Below are 22,050 nucleotides of genomic sequence, written 5' to 3'. Positions count from 1 at the left end.
TGGCATTTTTGTCAAAAATCAGATGGCTGTATCTGCCTGGATTAACATCTGGGTCCTATATTCTGTTCCATTGGTCTATATTTCTGTCTTTGTGCCAGTGCCATGTTTGTTACCATGTCTTTGTAATATAGCTTAAAATTGGGTCTGGTTATACCACCAGCCTTATTTTGGTTGCTCAAAACTGTTTTGGCTATTCAAGTTTTATTATGCTTCAAAATGAATTCTAGGATTTTTTTTTCTATTTCTGTGAAGAATGTCTTTGGAATTTTAATGGGGATTGCATAAAATGTATAGATTGCTTTTGTTAAGATTGACATTTTCACAATATTGATTCTTCCAATCCAAGAACATGGAATGTCTTTCCATTTCCTTGTGTTTTCTGCAACTTCTTGCTTGAGTGTTTTAAAGTTCTCATTGTAGAGATCCTTTACTTCCTTGGTTAAGTTTATTCCAAGGTACTTAATTTATTTATTTATTTTTGAGGCAATTGTGAATGGGAGAGATTCCCTGATTTTATTCTCCTTATGTTTGTTGTTAGTATATAGGAAAGTTACTGATTTCTGTGTGTTTATTTTGTATCCTGCTACATTGCTAAAAATGTTCATCAGTGCTAACAGTTCTGGTAGAGTCTTTAGGGTCCTTCATGTATAGAATCATATATGCAAATAATGATAATTTGATCTCTTCTTTTACAATTTGTATACTATTTATGTGTGTCACTTTCCCAATAACTATAGCTAAGACTTCCAGTGCTATCTTAAATTAAAGTGGGGACAGTGGACACCTTGCCTTGTTCCTGAATTTAGTGGAAAAGCTTCAAGTTTTCCCATTAAGTTTTATGATGGCTGAATGTTTGTTGTAAATAGCTTTTATTATGTTGAGATAAGTTCCTTCTATTCCCAGTTTCTGTAATACTTTTACCCTGAAGGGGTGTTGTATTTTGTTAAATGCCTTTTCTGCATCTATTGACATGTTCATGTGATTTTTGTCCTTCAGTCCATTTATATGTTGCATTACATTTATTGATTTGCATATGCTCAACCATCCCCTACCTCCCTGGGATAAAGCCAACTTGGTCAGGGTGAATATCTTTCTGATGTATTCTTGTATTGTTTGCCAATATTTTATTCAGAATTTTTGCATCTATGTTCATGAGGGAGATTGGTCTATAATTTTCTTTTCAAAAATTTTTTTTTGTTTATTTACTTGAGAGAGACAGAGAGGGACAGAAAGAGGCAGATAGAGAGAGGGAGAGAGAATGGGCATGCCAGGGCCTCCAGCCACTGCAAATGAACTCCAGACGCATGTGCCCCCTTGTGCATCTGGCTAATGTGGGTCCTGGAGAATCAAGCCTCGAACCAGGGTCCTTAGGCTTCACAGGCAAGTGCTTAACCACTAAGCCATCTCTGCAGCCCTATAATTTTCTCTTTTTGTTCTGTCTTTGTCTGGTTTGATATCAGTGTGATGCTGGCTTCATAGAAGGAGTTTGGTAGAATCCCTTTTTCTTTTCTTTTCTCTTCTTTTCTTTTCTTTTCTTTTCTTTTCTTTTCTTTTCTTTTCTTTTCTTTTTTTTCTATTTTATGGAAAAGTTTAAGAAGCAGTAGTGTTAGTTCTTCCAGGAAGGTCTGGTAAAATTCACCAGTGAATCCACCTGGGCCTGGACTTTTTTTAGTTGGGAGACTTTTTATAACTGCTTGGATCTCCATACTTGTTAAAGGTCTATTTATATGGTTTATCTCATTTTGATATAACTTTAGTAGGTCATATGAATCAAGGAAATCACCCATTTCTTTCAGATTTTCAAATTTAGAGGTGTATATATTAAAGTATGTCCTTATGATTTTCAGAACATTTTTGGTATCTGTTGTAATGGTACCTTTTTCGTCTCTAATTTTATTAATTTTTGTTTCTTCTCTCTTCTGGTCAGATTAGCTAAGGGTTTATCAATCTTGTTTATCCTTTCAAATAACCATCTCTTTTTTTTCCATTGATTCTTTGGATTGATTTTTTTTTAAAAATTATTTATTTATTTATTTGAGAGCGACAGACACAGAGAGAAAGACAGATAGAGGGAGAGAGAGAGAATGGGCATGCCAGGGCCTCCAGCCTCTGCAAACGAACTCCAGACACGTATGCCCCCTTGTGCATCTGGCTAACATGGGACCTGGGGAGCCGAGCCTTGAACCGGGATCCTTAGGCTTCACAGGCGAGCGCTTAACCGCTAAGCCATCTCTCCAGCCCTGGATTGAATTTTGATATCTATTTCATTAATTTGTGCCATAATCTTTATTATTTCTTCCCATCTACTGATTTTTGATGTGCCTTGTTCTTCTTTTTCCAAGGCCTTAAGATGAAGCACTAAATTGTTTACTTGTGAACTCTGTAGTTTCTTACTATAGGCACTCAGAGCTATAATTTTCCTCTTAGGACTGCCTTCAGTGTGTCCCAAAGGTTTTGGTATGTTGTATTCTCATTATCATTTGATTCTATGAATTTATTAATTTCCTTTTTGACTTCTTCAATGATCCATTTGTCATTTGATAGTGTACTGTTTAGTCTCCATGAATTTCTGTATGCTCTGTAGTTTTTCTTGTTGCTGATTTGTAGTTTAATCACATTGTCGTCAGATAGAGTACAAGGGATTATTTCAATTTTCCTGTTTTTGTTAAGATTTTCTTTGTGTCCTAATATATTGTCTATTTTAGAGAATGTTCCATGTGCTGCTTAGAAAAATGTATATTCTGCAGCATTTGGATGGAATGTTGTGTATATATCTATTAGGTTTATTTGTTCCATGACATCTTTTAATCCAGATATATCTCTTATCTCTGTTTATTTTTTATAAGGATGACCTGTCAGTTAATGAGAATGGGGTATTGAAGTCACCTACTACAATTATGTTTGGTGTTATCTGTGACCTTAGGTTTAATAGCACTTGTCTGATGAAACTGGGAGCATCCATGTTAGGTGTATATGCTTAGTATTGTAATGTCCTCCTGTTGGAATGTTTCTTTAATCAGTGTAAGATGACCTTCTTTATCTTTCCTCACTAATGTTGGTTTGAAGTCTAGTCTGTCAGATATTAGCTTAGCAACCCCTGCTTGTTTCATAAGCCCATTTGTTTGAAATACCATTTTCTATCCTTTCACCCTAAGAGACCACAGGAAACCAGCTTAATGAGATAAGAAGGTCATTACAAGACATGAGTAAAGAAATAGAAATAATGAAGAAAAAACAGGCTGAAATTTTAGCTCTGAAGAAAGTAGTCAGTCAAACAAAAAACTCCATGGAAAGTTTCACCAGTTTATTTGTAAGGGGAGAGTGAGAAAGAGATAGAGAATGGTACACCAGAGTCTCATGCCACTGCAAGCGAACTCCAGATACCTGTACCATTTTGTGCATTTGGGTTTTATGGGGGTACTGGTAAATAGAACCTGGGCCAGCAGGCTTTGTAAGCAATACATTTAACCAATGAGCCATCTCCTCTGCCCTATTAGGTTCTTTGTACTAAGGAGATTTTTCTTCTTTGATTTTTCAATTTATTGACAATTTTTATACATGTATAGAATTATTTTGATCATATCTTCTCCCACTACCCTCTCTTGGCTTGTGTCCCCATTTCCTTTCTGCTAAGCCTCCTCTTCCAACTAGTCTCTCCTATCTTGGTGTCTTGCTCTCTCTTTTAACTGTGTATGGGTCTGACCCACTGATGCTCCATTTGGATACTCATCTGGACAGCAGAGATTGGTTAGTTGGATTTGCTGCTTTGAATCTTGGTTCCTAAATCTGGGGGACATGTTGAATATGTTAGTCAGCATCATGTGGACTTAAATGCATGCTGGAAGACAATCTTGACACACAGATTGCTAGTTGTTGGTACATGTTGGGAAACATTCTCAGGGAATGTTACACCTTCACGTGATATCTTCAGAAGTGTCTGTATAATCAGGATAACATGCTTTCTAAACCAATAAAAAGTGTAATCTGGCATAAGGATCAGCAGAGAATCCCAGGAGAACAGTGCAGCCCACAGGGAGGTGGAGCATACCTTCCTGAATAAGGCCTGTTCTATGGTATGGCTTGGACGTTTTCCCAAATAATAAATCAGACCAGCCATTGACATGGCTTCTAGTGCTCTGCTATCTAGGAACTTGTCTTAGTACTTCCATATTGCTATGACAAAGCATCTTATGTCAGACAATTTAGAAATAATAAAAACTTGTTTTTCATAGTTCTTGAGGCAGGATGTCAGAGACCAAGGTACCAGAAGAAGATCCCACCCTAGAGATGGCTCCCTACAGTACATACATGTGATAGAAATTTAAGAAAAGGGACATGGAACTCACTAATCTCATTTATCATAGTGAAGTGCTTCTAATTTTTAAATTATGAATTATTTAATTTATTTAGGGAGAAATGATAAATTTTGAAGAAGTTTTAAGGCTTATTTAGGGGAATTAAAATCCAGGGTAAAGGTTAGGTAAAGACTTAACCCAGAGGAGGATTTTCCTCCTTGTCTGGCTGGGAAAGAAAATCTCCATCACCAAAAATCTGTAGGGAAAAAGCCTATCAACACACAAATGTTAGAGGTAAGATGTGACATCCTTGGCCAAAATATTCCAAAGAAACACGTGCATATACACATGGGGAACAAAGTATATGAGTGTCAGCCCTTCACCTAAAAGACCAGAGGGGATTAAAAATGATCATCTATGTAGTACTGCAAGAAAACACCAAAGCAAGGACTAGGAAATTCAGACACCAGGATAAAAGGCAGCTAAGAGTCGACAGTTATTATACATGTAGTAGACCCAGAGTTTAGAGGGAAATCATACAAATAACAAAGTGAAAAGCATTATGGTAACAAAGTGCTTATAATTAATCACTTTTCAAAAGGCACCCCTTCCAAATGCTATCACACTGGCTATTAGGTTTTGTAATGTGAATATGATCCACATACAAGCCACAGCACACAGGAGAGAATGAGGCGGCAACTGAGATATACTTAGAGGTTTAAAGAGATATTACATTTACTAACTTGAAATACTGAAGAGACTTGCATACTGCACTGCATTCAAATTTATTGTAAAAACTTCTTCCTGCAAGCTAAAACCCTTCCATTTTAGAACCTAGTCAAAAGCTGCATACATCAGGAAAACTAGGCCACTTAACGCCAAAGTCTGTGGTCAACTAGTGGCCATATTATGACGGAGAGGGGCAGACATTAAACATTAGCCTAATTCTGGAAGACCCAACTGAATTGGGAGCCATAGGCTTAATCCAGAGGAAAAGTAGTAATAATATTTTGGACTTCTCTAAGTTTAAAACCAGAGGGTCATTCCATAAAACTGGCGTGTTTTGGGCTAGAGGAGTGTCTTAGTGGTTAAGGCACTTGCCTGAGAAACCTAAGGACTCAGATTTGAGTCTCCAGTACCCACATAAACTAGCTTCACATGCTCCTGGAGTTTGTCTGCAGTGGCTGGAGGCACTGGTGTGCCCATTCTATCTGCCTTTTCCTCTCTCTCTCCACCCCCTCTCAAATGAATAAATAAATAAAATATTTTAAAAATTGGCATGCTTTGACATAGTTGAATTTTTAAATTTAATTTATTTATCCATTTTGAGAGAGATAGAGAGGCACAGAGAGAGAATGGGCACACCAGGACATCCAGCCACTGGAAATGAACTCCAGATGCATGTACCCTCTTATGCATCTGGCTTATGTGGGCACTGAGGAATAGAACCTGGGTTCTTAGGCTTCATAGGCAAATGCCTTAACTGCTAAGGATCCTTCCAGTCCTCAATATCTTTCTTCCTCTCTCTCTCTCTTTCTCTCTCTCTCTCTCTCTTTGAGCTAGATTCATTCATTTGTTTAAATGGCAGGATTTCCTTTATTTTTAAGGTTAAATTGCATTATCTTGCTCTAGCCCAGGTTGACTTGGAATTCACTATGTAATCTCAGGCTGGCCTTGAATTTATAGCAATCTTCCCACCTCTGCCTCCCAAGTGCTGGGGTCAAAGACCAACATGCCTGGCTGACATAGTTGACTCTCATCAAGGGGCAGCAGACTGCCATAGTGACAGAGAGCACCATGGCACAGTGACTGACACACATTTCAATTTCTCAGCCGCATCTTTTCCTCCTGAGCCTTTGGGCTTTACATTATCCCTTCATTACATCTGCAACACCTTCACTATTTCACCCCTTCCCTCTAAGGTAAGGTATTATATTCCGTGGCTTGGTAGAAACAGCATAGGTAAGGATCAGAAGTATGTGACAGAATTCCCATGTGATCTAGCAGTACTACTAATTGGCATGTAGTCCATTAGGAAATGGAGTAAATATTTGGAAAAGACCTGTGTATCTATATTCACTGCAGCATCATTTACAATAGTCAATGTATGGAATCACCCTAAGTGGATGAATGGATAAAGAAAATGTGGAATATATAGACAATGCAATGTAATTTAACCTTAAAAATAAAGGAAATCCTCCATTATGAATGAATCCGACATTATACTAAGTGAAATAAGCAAGTTCAGAAGACAGTCTGAATGACCTCACTGAGGAATATTTTTAAACTTTTTATTGATAACCTCCATACATAATAGGCAATATACCATGGACTCAGTGTCCTCCCACCACCCATTTTTTACCTTCCCTAACCACCCCTCCACTGGATCCCTTCTTCTTCTCAATGGAGAAAGGGCTATTTTGATATCATCATTTTTTCACTCCCATTATGCAGGTCTTGTGTAGGTAACATCAGTCACTGCTAGGTCATGAATACCTTGGCTATTTTGTATCTAAATGACAGTATTGCAAAGTATTCCTCTTCTTTCTTTGGCTTTTTCATTTATTCTGCCACTTCTTGCAGAATGGTCCCTGATCATTTGTGATAGAGATGCCTTACTGCTGAACACTCCACTGTCACTTCTCAGCACTGTTTACTGCATAGAAGCTTGGCTAACCAAAAAATGAGATTAGTATTAATATGTAGGCTTTAACAAAAGTATTTAGTTTGTTGGGTATAATATATCCATCTAGCCAGAAAACAGCAATAGTTTCCCCACTAGGGCTTATGAACTCTTAAGGGGAATATTTAATGGTTGAATTCATAGAGGCAGAGAGAACAGTGGTTAACAGAGGAGGTTGAGGAGTTGTGGAGATACTGGTCAAAGAATTCAAAATTTCAGATCGACAGGAGAAATAACTATATAAATAAATAATAAATAATTTTCAAATGTATAAAACCAAAAACATATCAGGTACTGTGGCAAATACCGTTAATCTCAGCAACTTAAGAGGGAGATAGGAGGATAGTTGTAAGTTAGAGGCCAGCCTGAGAATAGTGAATTCCAGATGAGCCTAACTAGAACAAGATCCTACCTCAAAAAAACAAATTTATTTATTTATTTATTTTTTATTAGCATTTACCATGATTATAAAAAAAAATCCCATGTTAATTCCCTCTCTCCCCCCCCACACTTTCTCCTTTGAAATTCCATTCTCCATCATATTACCTTCCCATCACAATCATTGTACTTACATATATATAATATCAACCTGTTAAGTACCCTCCTCCCTTCCTTTCTCTTCCCTTTATGTCTCCTTTTTAACTTATTGGCCTCTGCTACTAAGTATTTTCATTCTCATGCCAAAGCCCAGTCATTGTAGCTAGGATCCACATATGAGAGAGAATATGAGAGGCACTTGGATTTCTGGGCCTGGGCTACCTCACTTATATAATCCTTTCCAGGCCCATCCATTTTTCTGCAAATTTCATAACTTCATTTTTCTTTACAGCTGAGTAGAACTCCATTGTATAAATGTGCCACATCTTCATTATCCACTCATCAGTTGAGGGACATCTAGGCTGGTTCCATTTCCCAGCTATTATAAATTGAGCAGCAATAAACATGGTTGAGCACGTACTTCTAAGGAAATGAGATAAGTCCTATGGATATATGCCTAGGAGTGCTATAGCTGAGTCATATGGTAGATCAATTTTTAGCTGTCTTAGGAACCTCCACACTGATTTCCACAATGGCTGGACCAGATTGCATTCCCACCAGCAGTGTAGAAGGGTTCCTGTTTTTCCACATCCCTGCCAACATTTATGATCATTTGTTTTCATGATGGTGGCCAATCTGACAGGAGTGAGATGGAATCTCAATGTAGTTTTAATCTGCATTTCCCTGATGAATAGTGACGTAGAACATTTTTTTAGATGCTTATATGCCATTCTTATTTCTTCCTTTGAGAATGCTCTCTTTAGCTCCATAACCCACTTTTTGATTGGCTTGTTTGATTTCTTATTATTTAGCTTTTTGAGTTCTTTGTATATCCTAGATATTAGTCCTCTATCAGATATATAGCTGGTGAAGATTATTTCCCATTCTGTAGGTTGCCTCTTTGCTTTTTTCACTGTGTCCTTTGCAGTGCAAAATCTTTGTAATTTCATGAGGTCCCAGTGATTAATCTGTGGTTTTATTGCCTGAGCAATTGGGGTTGTATTCAGAAAGTCTTTGCCAAGACCAGTATTTTGGAAGGTTTCCCCCATGTTTTCCTCTAGCAGTTTCAGAGTTTCAGGTCTGATGTTAAGGTCTTTAATCCATTTGGACTTAATTCTTGTGCATGGCGAGAGAGAAGAACCTATTTTCATCCTTCTGCAGATATATATCCAGTTTTCCCAACACCATTTGCTGAAGAGGTTGTCTTTTCTCCAATGAGTATTTTGGGCATTTTTATCAAATATCAGGTGGCTATAGCTACTTGGGCTTACATCTGGGTCCTCTATTCTGTTACATTGATCTACATGTCTGTTTTTGTGCCAGTACCATGCTGTTTTTGTTACTATGGCTCTGTAGTATAGGTTAAAAAATCAGGTATGGTGATAACACCAGCCTTATTTTTGTTGATCAGTATTATTTTAGATATTCTAGGTTTTTTGTGATTCCAGATGAATTTTTGAATTGTTTTTTCTATTTCCATGAAGAATGTTTTTGGAATTTTGATAGGAATTGCATTAAATATGTAGATTGCTTTTGGTAAGATTGCCATTTTCACAATATTGATTTTTCCAATCCAGGAACAAGGGATGATTCTCCACTTTCTAGTGTCTTCTGCAATTTCTCGCTTGAGTGTTTTAAAGTTCTCATTGTAGAGATTCTTTACTTCCTTGGTTAGCTTTATTCCAAGGTATTGTATTTTTTTTTTTTGATGCAATTGTGAATGGGAGCGATTCTCTGATTTCATCCTCTGTGTGTTTGTTGTTAGCATATATGAAGGCTACTGATTTCTGTGTACTTATTTTGTATCCTGCTACATGGCTGTAGGTTTTGATGAGCTCTAACAGTTTGCTAGTAGAGTTTTTAGGGTCCTTTATGTACAGAATCATGTCATCTGCAAATAATGATAAATTGATTTCTTCCTTTCCAATTTGTATCCCTTTTATGTGTGTCTCTTGCCTTATTGCTATGGCTAAGACTTCCAAAACTATATTAAATAAAAGTGGGGACAGTGGACACCCTTGTCTTGTTCCTGCTTTTAGTGGAAAAGCTTCCAGTTTTTCCCCATTTAGTAATATGTCAGCTGTACGCCTGTCACAAATAGCTTTTATTATACTGAGATATGTTCCTTCTATTACCAGTCTCTGTAGGACTTTTATCATGAAGGGATGTTGGATTTTGTCAAATGCTTTCTCTGTGTCTCATGAGATGATCATGTGATTTTTGTCCTTCAACCTGTTTATATAATGTATGACATTTATAGATTTGCGTCTATTAAACCATCCCTGCATCTCTGGGATAAAGCCTACTTGGTCAGGGTGAATGATCTTTTTGATATACTCTTGTATTCTGTTTGCCAATATTTTTTGAGGATTTTTGCATCTATGTTCATGAGGGAGATTGGTCTGTAATTTTCTTTTTTTGTGCTATCTTTGCCTGGTTTTGGTATCAGGATGATGCTGGCCTCATAGAAGGATTTTGGTAGAATTCCTTCTTTTTCTATTTCCTGGAAAAGCTTAAGAAGCAATGGTGTTAGCTCTTCCTTAAAGGTCTGGTAAAATTCAGCAGTGAATCCATCTGGGCCTGGGCTTTTTTTAGTTGGGAGATTATTAATAACTGTTTGGATCTCCATGTTTGTTATAGGTCTATTTAAGTGATTAATCTCATTTTGATTTAATTTAGTTAGGTCATGTAAATCAAGGAAAGCATCCATTTCTTTCAGTTTTTCATACTTTGTGGAGTATATGGTTTTATAGCATGTCCCTATGATTTTTTGAATTTCTCTGGAATCTGTTGTGATGTTACCTTTTTCATCTCTGATTTTATTAATTTGTGTCTCTTCTCTCTTTCCTTTGGTCAGATTTGCTAAGGGTTTATCAGTCTTGTTTATCCTTTCAAAGAAACAACTCTTTCTTTCATTAATTCCTTGGATTTTTTTTGTTTCTATTTCATTAATCTTTATTATTTCTTCCCATCTACTGATTTTTGGTTTGCTCTGTTCTTCTTTTTCCAAGGTGAAGCATTAGGTCGTTTACTTGCGACCTTTCTAATTTCTTAATATAGGCACAGAAGGCTATAAATTTACCTCTTAGAACTGCCCTCATTGTGTCCCAGAGATTTCCATATGTTGTGTTCTCATTTTCGTTTGACTCTATCAATTTTTTGATTTCCTTTTTGATTTTTTCATTGACCTATTCATCATTTAGTAGTGTATTGTTTAGTTTCCATGATTTTGTGTATGCTCTATAGCCTTTCTTGCTACTGATTTGTAGTTGAATTCCATTGTGGTCAGATAGAATGTGAGGAAATTATTTCAGTTTTCTTGAATTTGTTAAGATTTGCTTTGTGTCCTAATATATGGTCTATTTTAGAGAATGTTCCATGTGCTGCTGAAAAGAATATATATTCTGCAGCCTTTGGATGAAATGTCCTGTATATATCTGTCGAGTCCATTCCTTCTATGACCTCATTTAGTCCAGATGTCTCTCTGTTTATTTTTTCCTGTGATGACTTGTGAATTTATGAGAGCGGGGTGTTAAAGCCACCCACCACCCCTGAGTTTGGTATTATCTGTGCCCTTAGTTCTAATAGTGTTTGTTTGATGAATTTGGGAGCCCCAATGTTAGGTGCATATATGTTTAGGATTGTAATGTCCTCCTGTTGGAGTGTGCCTTAATCAATATAAAGTGACCTTCCTTAACCTTCTTGACCAATGTTGGACTGAAGTCTACCTTGTCAGATATTAGGATAGCAACTCCTGCTTGTTTTCTAGGCCCCTTTGCTTGAAATACCGTTTTCCAACCTTTCACCCTAAGATAATGTCTATCCTTTGTAGAATGGTGAATTTGTTGGAGACACCAAACTGTAGGATCTTGCTTTCTAACCCAGTCTGCAAATCTATGCCTTTTTGTTGGGACATTGAGGCCGTTGATATTAAGAGATATTATTGAAAGGTGTGTATTTATGTTTGCCATGTTTTTTTTTTTTTTTTTTTTGTGGTTCCAGTTCTACCTTTGCTTTCTTGTGTTAACTAGTATTTGAGTATTGCTTGTTTTTTCCAGGTTCCTTATATGTGTGCTTTTCCTTTTCTTCAGCATGGAGGATCCTATCAAGTATTTTCTGTATAGCTGGTTTTGTCTTCAAATACTCCTTTAACCTGCTTTTGTCATGGAATATCCTTATTTCTCCGTCTATTTGAATGGACAACTTTGCAGGATAAAGTAACCTTGGTTGACAGTTGTTAGCTTTCAGAACTTGGAATACACCATTCCAAGTCCTTCTGGCTTTTAAAGTTTGTGTTGAATAATCTGCTGTAATCCTGATGGGCTTGCCATTGTTGGTAACTTGATTTTTTCTCTCTAACTTCTTTAAAGATTTTTTCTTTGCTTTGTTTGTTTGGTAGTTTGATTATAATATGACGAGGAGATGTTCTTTCCAGGTTTTGTCTGGCTGGGGTTCTAAAGGCTTCCTGTATCTGCATTGGCACCTCTTTCCTAATTTGGGGGAAGTTTTCTTCTATGATTTTGTTGAAGACGCCTACTATGCCTTTGGAGTGGAATTCTTCTCCTTCTACTATGCCCTGAATTTTTCTATTTGATCTTTTCATCGTGTCCCAAAAATCTTGAAATTCTCTCTCATACTTTTCTATAAGTTTCTCTTTCTCTTTGTTGGACTGTATTAGATCTGCCACCTGGTCTTCTAGCTTAGATATTCTGTCTTCTCCTTCATCCATTCTACTGGTGAGATTTTCTACAGAGTTTTTTGTTTCATTAACTGTGTTCTTCATTGCTAGTAATTCTGACTGGTTTTTCTTTATTATTTCTATTTCCTTATTTATGTCTTGTATTGCCTTCTGTATTTCATGAAATTGGTGTCCTGCGTCTTCTTTGATTCCTTTGATTTCCCCTTTGACTCCTTTGATTTGTTCTGTGACTTCTTTGAACATATTTACAACCATTCTTTTGAAATCTTTCTTAGGCATTTCCTCTAACTCATTCTCACTGAAGGTTATTTCTGATGCATTAATACTTTTAGGTGGATTTATATTGTCTCGCTTTTTAATGTTTCTTGTGTTATAATGTATATATTTTTGCATCTTGGATTAAGTTAATGCTTGGATTTTCTAGCTAGCTGGGTATTCTTAGCTGTATCAGTTGATTTGATGTAATATATTTTCAGGGTAGTAGCTTAAGGTGTTAGTTGTGGCTCTTAAGACTCTCAGAGTATCTACAAAGGTGCTCCTAGGGGTTGAGTTTCCCTGCTATGGGAGTATTCAAGTAGGCTGAGTGGAATAAAATACAGATAGATTCTAAAAGTTAACTAAACACTGTACACATTCAATCAAAAACAGCCCCAAGTATGTATGGCAGAGTAGTTATTATAACAACCAGATCCTCTACCAACATAGAGGTTATGATTTCTGGTCTGTTGAGGGATCCACGTCAGCTTGTGACCAGGTGAGACCCTTCTTTGGTGCAATCCCAGTTACCTTGGATGATTTTGGTCTCAGTCAAGTTGCTGCTTGGTCTTCGGGCTGCTGTTCTGATTTCTGGAGCTGGGCAGTGGCTTTTCCTGCAGGGCAAACCGAGCCTGGCAACTGTGGCCCTGCAGATCAGTGCCCCTGCTGCTGGAACTGCTGCTGCTAAAGCTGCCTCTGCTGGGTCTGTCATCAGCTGAAGCTGCTGCTGCTGGGCCCACCGCTGCTGCTGGGCCCACCGCTGCTGCTGGGCCCACCGCTGCTGCTGCCTCTGCTGCTGCTGTAGCTGCCACTTCTGGAGCCACTGCTGCTGCTGAAGCTGCTGCTGCTGGGTTTGCTGCTGCTGCTGCTGGGTCTGCCACTGCTGCCACTGAAGGTGCTGCTTCTGGGTCTGCTGCTGCTGCTGCTACTGGATCTGCTGCTGCTGGGGCCACTGTTACCCGTGCCGGAGCCACTGATGTTGCTGCCAAACTCTGCTCCTGCTTGGGTCCCACTGTCGGCCCAAGTTGGCGTGGCGGGTCTTGGGACCACTGCTCTGTTCGGTGGAGCTGGGCTCAGGCGGTGAGGGATGGGAGGGAGCCGCAACTGCTCTGGTTCTCTTGCTGCTCCACGTGTTCTTCTACCTCATGGTCTGCTCCTCCATTGCTCACTGCTGCTCTTCCTTCACGTTTCCTGAGTTGCGGAGAGCGCTGGTGTGAGGGGAAGCTCCTGCACCTGGCTTTTCCTGCGGCTGGAGCCGAGTCTGGCGGCTTTCTGGTGCTGGCCTGTGCGGGCTCTGGAAGCTCTGGATCTCTTCTACTTCTCCGCTGCCGCTTCAATTTCCTATACACCTCACTTTTTAGTAAAAGTGTGTATTTTGCTGGGGTTTTTTTTGATACCACCCCCCCCTCCGCTGCTTTGGTGTGGTACCTACACCGCCATCTTAACCAGAAATCTCTCTGTCCGAGGTTTTTTAAAAAACCTCAAAACAGGGCTGGAGAGATGGCTTAGCGGTTAAGCGCTTGCCTGTGAAGCCTAAGGACCCCGGTTCAAGGCTCGGTTCCCCAGGTCCCACGTTAGCCAGATGCACAAGGGGGCACACGTGTCTGGAGTTTGTTTGCAGAGGCTGGAAGCCCTGGCACGCCCATTCTCTCTCTCTCCCTCTATCTGTCTTTCTCTCTGTGTCTGTCACTCTCAAATAAATAAATAAAAAATATTAAAAAAACCCTCAAAACAAACAAACAAAAAAAAAAACATGACAGAACCAGAATTTATACATTATCTGTCACCACCATGCTTTTTGTGCCATGTTCAATTGCAGGCACATTTTACTGTCTCAATAGCACCCTTTCCTCCTGAGACTTGGGGCTTTGTCTTAGCTCTTTCCTCCAGCTGGAGCATCTGTCAATTTCATTCTTGTCCTCTTTTCTCCTGTTATTCTTATTTTCCATCCCAAATTATCCTTCATGTCATTCAGGAACTTCTCTGTGACCCTAAGTCCTGGCTATAATATCACTTTTGCTGGGTATGGTGGCACATGCCTTTAATCTCAGCATTTGGGAGACAGTTAAGAGAATCGCTTTGAGTTTGAGATTAGCCTGAGACTACATAGTGAATTCCAGGTCAGCCTGGGCTAGAGTGAGACCCTTACCTTGAACACCCTCCAAAAAAAAAAAAAAATCAAAATCCCAAAAAGCAAAAGCATATATGTATATAAAAAAGCACACTTCACTTTTGTGAATAAGCTCTTATCATGAAGCACCAGCACTGCATGCTTAATTGTCTGTCTTCCCTGATAAATTGCTTAGCTTTTTATTGTCTTCAGCACCTGATGGGGTGACTGGCATATAATAAATGTTTTTTAAGCATTTTATTTACTTACCTATTTTTTTTAAATATATTTTTTTTAATTTTTGATTTATTTATTTGAGAGCGACAGACACAGAGAGAAAGACAGATAGAGGGAGAGAGAGAAAGAGAATGGGCACGCCAGGGCTTCCAGCCTCTGCAAACGAACTCCAGACGCGTGCGCCCCCTTGTGCATCTGGCTAACGTGGGACCTGGGGAACCGAGCCTCGAACTGGGGTCCTTAGGCTTCACAGGCAAGCGCTTAACCGCTAAGCCATCTCTCCAGCCCATTTACTTACCTATTTTAAGAAGAAAAAGAGAGAGGCAGGAAGTGAGAGAAAGAGAGAGAGAGAAAGAGAGAGAGAGAGAGAGAGAGGGAGGGAGAGAGAGAATGGGTATGCCAGGGCCTTCAGCCACTGCAAAAAAAAAAAAAAAAATGTATGTGCCACCTTGTTCATCTGGCTTACTCAGGAATTGAACCTGGATCCTTACACCTTATAGGCAAGTGCCTTAACCGCTAAGCCATCTCTTCAACTCTAAACGTTTAATATCTGTTGCAAATTTTTAGTTGGTGCAAGAAAGTACAAGCAAACACTTTGTAAAGACCCATAGGGTTAAACAAGACAGTTATTGAATATTAACTGGAGAAGAAAGCAACAGGTTACTTATTTGGGTGATTAGCATACAGTTTATTCCAAAGGCTAACATGGAATTGCTCTAGGGAAAGGGAACTGATGCATGCAAATAGAGAAGATAAAATGATACAACTGAAGACTTACATTATGATTCCACTCTACTGTTTCTAGGTGTATATGAAAGGAAAAAAAATCAGCATACAATAGTACCCTCACACCCATGTTTGTTACACCATGAATATGGGGATGTCTGCCAGTACTTTATATTTCTTTTTATTTTATGTAAACTCTGAGTTTGCTTTTTAAAGTATTTATTTGAGACAGAAAGAGGGAGAGAATAGGCGCATAAGAGCCTTCTGCCATTGCAAACAAACTCCAGATACATGCACCATGTTGTGCATAGAGCTTTATATGTGTATTGGGGAATCAAACCTAGGCTGTCAGGCTTTACAAGCAAGCACCTTTAACCCTGAGCTAACTCACCAGCCCTGTTTGCTTTTTAAAAATTGTTCTTCTCCCCAGAAGAAAATGCCAAACCCAACTTAACATACAGAGGAAACTTTTTATGAGTATGATTATTAACAACATGTATTATATGGATACAACATGTGTTGGTACCCTCTTTTCCCTCATCCCTGCTCCCATTCTGTTGGGGTCGCTCCTCAGTGGGGTTGCAGGTATGTCCCATGGAATTGTGGTTTATGCAATGTGGGAGCAGTAATCAGTTATTTTTTTTTGGTGGGGGGAAGGAAATGCCTCTGAGCATGATTTCTTAACATGACTCTTAACAATATTTCCACCCTCTCTTCTTCAAAATTCCCTGAGCTGTGGTGGGTGAATTTTAAAAGTCTACTTCAGTGATGAGCTCTTAGAAGTTTCTGGATCTCTGCTTTGGTAGGTGTTGAGTTTCCTCAGGGTCTGTCTCCTAGACCCTGTTGCTGATTATCAAATGCTGCATAGAAGCAGCACTCTTGCTTGTTTCCCTAATTCCTCTGTGGTTTCAGCTGTGGCTTGGCTGAAGTGCAAGGGGTCGTTTATCTCCTCCAATCTTGCTACTTTCTGAAAAAGAAGAACATATTCTCCAATGGAGAGTGAAGTCAGCATAGTTTAAATGGGATTAATTGAGGGAGAATTTGATGTATGTAACCCCTTTTTTAGCCAACGACTAGTGAGAACTTGACACTGGATCTTTGTCTCCATAGGATTCTGATCTGGTTCCCAATTGCAGATATTGGTTCCTTTACACTGAGCGGATCTCTTAGCCAATCAGAAAGCTATTGCTTACCTATTGAGGTTCTGTGCCACTATTGCACTGATGTGCACATCATGTCAGGGTATTTGCTTCTGAGTAGCTTAGACCACTGGTTGCTCAGACCATTGTTGGCCATTTTTCTTCAGTAGCTTATGTAGTGTTTTCCAGCACTACCTAGGCTAATTGTTTGGGGACTGGCTTTCTTCTGAATTCTAGCCAGATCTCTCTATGATCTGTGTCAGCAGCATATGGTATCCTCAGCAATAGGGTCTTAGCTGTTGCCTCAGGCAGGTAATCAAGTGCTTTGACAGAAAGCGGTCTTGATTTGGTAACCTCGTAGTTCTCTTCCAATCAACAGTTCAATGTGTGTAGCAACCAATCTCTGATACTGGGAGTTACAGGTCAGAGACAGAAAGAAGTTTTTCTTTTAAGCTTAGGCTTCTTCTCACCCTCACCAGAGCCCTACTTTTCAGGTGCTCCCCCTTACTCCTTTGAAGGGTTGTCTCTTTTAGGCTATCTCCAAGGATAAAGGTCTCTCTGGTATTTGCTCAGTTTGGGTTTAATTTTGCATTTGCTTCCACCCTTGTCCTCCCCCCAACCCTTCCATCCCTATTGTCTTGGCCTTGAGCTGCCTATTAGGTATGACAGCAACTAGAGTAAGTCTAGGTTAAAAACTGCAGATAAGTGACACCATGCAGTGTTTGTCTTTCTGTGATTGTGAGTTCACTGAGTATGATCTGTTTCAAGTCTCTCCATTTTTCTACACATTTCATTGCATCATTTTTTTCTGACTGCTGAGTAGAACTCCATTTTATAAATATACCATAACTTCGTTATCCATTCATCCAATGATGAGCATCTGGGTTGATTCCAGTTCTTAGCTATAATGAATTGAACAGCTATAAACGTGGTTGAGCAAATGTCTTTGTAGTGATGCATGGACCATTTAGGATAAATGCCCAGTAAGAGAATAACTAACTGGGTCTGTTGGTAGCTCTGTGTTCACCCTTTTCAGGCCTCTATCACCTCTATCACTGAGCTAGGCCCCAGCTCTCTCTCTTTTTCTCCTCCTCCTCTTCTTCTTCTTCTTCTTCTGCTTCTGCTTCTGCTTCTGCTTCTGCTTCTTCTCCTTCTCCTCTTCCTCCTCCTCCTCCTCCTCCTCCTTCCTTCTCCTTCTTCTTCTTCTTCTTCTTCTTCTTCTTCTTCTTCTTCTTCTTCTTCTTCTTCTCCTCCTCCTCCTCCTCCTCCTCCTCCTCCTCCTCCTCCTCCTCCTCCTCCTCCTCCTCCTCCTTCTTCCTCTTCTTCTTCCTCTTCCTCTTCCTCTTCCTCTTCCTCTTCCTCCTCCTCCTCCTCCTCCTCTTCTTCTTCTTCTTCTTCTTCTTTTTTTTTAGGTAGAGTCTTACTCTAGCCCAGGCTGACCTGGAATTCACATTGACATCTCAGGCTGGCCTTGAATTCACAATGATCCTCCTACCTCTGCTTCCCGAGTACTGGAATTAAAGGTGTGCACCACCACACCTGGCTTACCTTTAGAAGTTTTGAGATGGAGACTTTCGGCTCACTTATATAGGACCATGTCATCTGCAAATAGGGCTAACTTGACTTCTTCCTTTCCAATTTGAGTCCCTTTTATTTCTTTCTCCAGTCTTATTTCTTGACTAGTACTTGTACTACTATGTTGAAGAGCAGTGGTGAGAGTGGGCATCTCTGTCTTGTTCCCTAGCTCAATGGGAACTCTTCGAGTCTTTCCCCATTAAGTATTATTTGTGCTTTGTTTGCTTTATGTATAACCTTTATTGTGTTGAAATATAAAACCCTCCATGCCTAGTTGTTCCAGAATTTTGATCATAAAGTGGTGCTGCATTTTGTCAAAGGCCTTCTCTGCATCAATTGAGATGATCATGTGGTTATTATGGTTAAGTTTATTTATGTGATGAATTATGTTTACCAATTTCCATATGTTGAACCATCCCTGCATCCTTGGAATGAAGCCTACTTGATCAAGGTAGATAAGGCTTTTGATGTGTTGTTGAATTCAGTTTGTGAGGATTTTGTTCAGGGTCTTTGCATCTAAATTTATCAGGGATATAGGCCTATAGTTTTCTTTTCTTGTTACATCTCTGTCTGGTTTGGATATTAGAGTGATGCTAGCTTCATAAAAGGAGTTCATCTCCAATTATACAAAACATTTTGAGAAAAATTGGTCTCAGTTCTTTAATGAAGGTTTGATATAATTCAGCTGAGAAGCTATCAGGTCCTGGAGTTCTGAGAAGCTATCAGGTCCTGGAGTTTTCTTCTGGGTAAGGTTGTGATTACCTTTTCAATCTCCATGGATGCGATAGGTTTGTTTAGGAGATTAATATTCTCTGAGTTTAGTTTTGGTAGGTGGTATGTGGCTAGGAATTAATTCATTTTTTCCAGACTAATCAATTTTGTGGAGTAGAGGTTTTGAAAGAATGCATTGATGATTCTTCCAATTTCATTGATGTCTGTTGTTACCTTTCCTTTTTAATTTCTCATTTTGTTAATTTGAGATGTCTCTTAGTTATTTATTTATTTATTTTTGCTTGATCAAAGCAGCCAGGGGTTTATCAATCTTGTTTATTTTTTCAAAGAAACTGCTATTCATTTCTTTGATTTTTTTTTTTTTTTTTTTTTGGTTTATCAAGGTACTCTGGTACAGGCTGACCTGGAATTAACTATGTAGTCTCAGGGTGGCCTTGAACTCTTGGCAACCCTCCTACCTCTGCCTCCTGAGTGCTAGGATTAAAAGTGTACACCACCATGCCTGACTTTCATTGATTTTTAAAATTGTTTTTCTTAGTTTCCAATTCATTAATTTCTGCTCTGATCTTGATTATTTCTTTATATCTGGAGCTCTTATGGTTGGATTCTTCTTGTTTTTTCAATGCCTTTACGTGGACAGGTTATTAATTTGAGATTTCTCTGTCTTTGTTATGAAGGTATTTAGTGCTATGACTTTCCCCTATGACTGCTTTCATTGAATCCCATAAGTTTAGGTAGATAGTGTTTTCATTACCATTCAATTCTGGGCATTTTACAATTTCTTTTTTGATTTCTTCTACAGCCCATTCATTGTTTAAAAGTGTGTTGTTTAGTCTCTAGTAGCTGGTAGAGTTTTTGATGTGTCTCTTGTTGATTTCTAGCTTTAAAGCATTGTAATCTGATATTATGTGGTAAGTAACTTCAATTTTCCTGAATTTATGGAGACATGTTTTATGGCATAATATGTGGTCTATTTTGGAGAAGGTTACATAGGCTGCTGAGAGAAATGTGTATTCTGTAGAGTTGGGTGGAAGTTCTGTAGATGTCTATCAGGTCTAGTTGATCTATGGTGTTTTTGAGCTCTATTATTTCCCTGTTTATATCTGCTTGGATGATCTGTCTATTGATGATAGTGCAGTATTGAAGTCCCCACCTATGATGGTGGTGGCGTTTATTTCTGTTTTGTTGTCAAGTAGGTTTTATTTCATAAACTGTGGTGCACCTGTGTTTGGTGCATATAGATTTATAATTGTACTGTTCTCATGTTAAATCATTTCCTTGATGAGTAAGAAGTGGACTTCTTTGTCCTTTTGGATTACTTTTGGTTTGAAGTCTATTTTGTCAGATATTACTATAGCAACACCCACTTGTTTTTTATTTCCATTTGCTTAGAATATCATTTTCCATCCTTTCACCCTGAGGTGCCTGTCTTTAGTGGTGAGGTGGGTTTCTTTAGGACAAAAGATAGAAAGGGGGTTGGAGAGATGGCTTAGTGGTTAAGCGCTTGCCTGTGAAGCCTACGGATCCTGGTTCAAGGCTTGATTCCCCAGGACCCACGTTAGCCAGATGCACAAGGTGCATGTGTCTGGAGTTCATTTGCAGTGGCTGGAGGCCTGGCACGCCCATTCTTTCTCTCTGCCTCTTTCCTTGTCTGTTGCTCTCAAATAAAAAAATAATCTTTTAAAAAAGATAGAAAGGTCAATTTTTTGATCCACCCTAATAACTTTTATCTTTTTATGGGTGAGTTAAGTTCATTAATATTTAAGGTTATTACTGTGAGGTTCAAATTAATCCCTGACATGATGAGGTGTTTTATGGGGTTTGGCACTTTCTTGTATTTTGTACTTTTTTGAGCCTGGTCTATGTTTTATATATTGTGATATTCTTGTTGGTTCTTGAGATTGGTTGTTTGACTCTTCTGTGTGGAGTATTCACTGAAGTATTCTCTGTGGGTTTGGCTTTGTGTTCATATAATCATAGAGTTTATCTTTTCATGGAAAGTTTCCCTTTCACCATCTATTATGATGGATACTTTTGCTGGGTAGAGTAGCTTGGGTTGGAATACATAGGTTTTTAGACTTTCAAGTGTTCCATTCCAAGCCCTTCTGGCTTTCAGAGTTTCCACTGAGAAATCTGAGGTAATTGTTATTGGACTGCCTTTGCATGTAGTGAGTTGTTTTTCTCTTGCTGTTTTTAGCACTCTCTCCTTGTTTTTATTGTTAAGAGTTTTAACTATGATGTGCCTTGGAGAGTTTCTTCTCTGGTCCTGTCTCTTTGGTGTTCTGTGGGCTTCATGTACTTGGATGGACCTCTTTTTTGAGAGATTGGAAAAAATTTTATTCAATAATTTTGTTGAATGTATTCTCCATGCCTCTTGCCTGGATTTCCTCTCCTCTGGTATACCCATGATCTAGATGTTTCCTAATTTTAGGGTATCCCACAGCTCCCTCATATGCTATTCACTTGATTTTTTTGAACTTAACGTTTTTGGCCTTCTGATCAATTTCTTATGTCTTGTCTTCCAGGTCGGAGGTTCCGTCTTCCACATGAATAACTCTTAGTGAGGCATTGAAGAGAGGACTTTATAAGCTATATTTGATTTTTGTTTTCTGTTGTCTAATTTTACATCATGTCCATCTGTTTTTTGAGGTGCGATTTCAGTTCAAGTTCTGATTTTCTTGATGCTTCCTGGAATTCATTCTTGCATTTGTTCAAGTCCTCATGAAGCTTAACCAATTGGTTATTGAGATCTTCTATATGTTGACTTACCTTTAATTCATTTATATTACTTTTTGAGAGTTCTAATGTTTTCTTCAATCAAGTTAAGCCTACTTTCAAAAGCTGAATGCTCTAAGAGAGTATTCTGTTCAAATTCATTGATATGATTATTTGTATTTTGATGGTTTGCTTCCAGTTCAGCAATTCCTTTTTTTTTTTTTTCAAGGTAGGGTCTCACTCTAGCCCAGGCTGACCTGGAATTCACTATGTAGTCTCCGAGTGGCCTTGAACTCATGGCGATCCTCCTACCTCTGTCTCCCAAGTGCTGGGATTAAAGGCGTGTG

The 22,050-nt window shown here is 38.8% G+C and overlaps 1 protein-coding gene across 1 annotated transcript in view; it reads left to right on the top strand.

Moving 5' to 3' along the window:
• Fgl1 (fibrinogen like 1) overlaps positions 1-22,050 on the top strand; it is a 56,177-nt gene that overhangs the window by 1,191 nt on the left and 32,936 nt on the right. The window lies entirely within an intron of this gene.

This window comes from Jaculus jaculus, chromosome 1, assembly GCF_020740685.1.
Source record: "Jaculus jaculus isolate mJacJac1 chromosome 1, mJacJac1.mat.Y.cur, whole genome shotgun sequence".
Lineage (NCBI taxonomy): Eukaryota > Metazoa > Chordata > Mammalia > Rodentia > Dipodidae > Jaculus > Jaculus jaculus.
The sequence above is the reverse complement of the archived record's forward strand: the minus strand, read 5'-3'. Positions and strand labels throughout refer to the sequence as shown.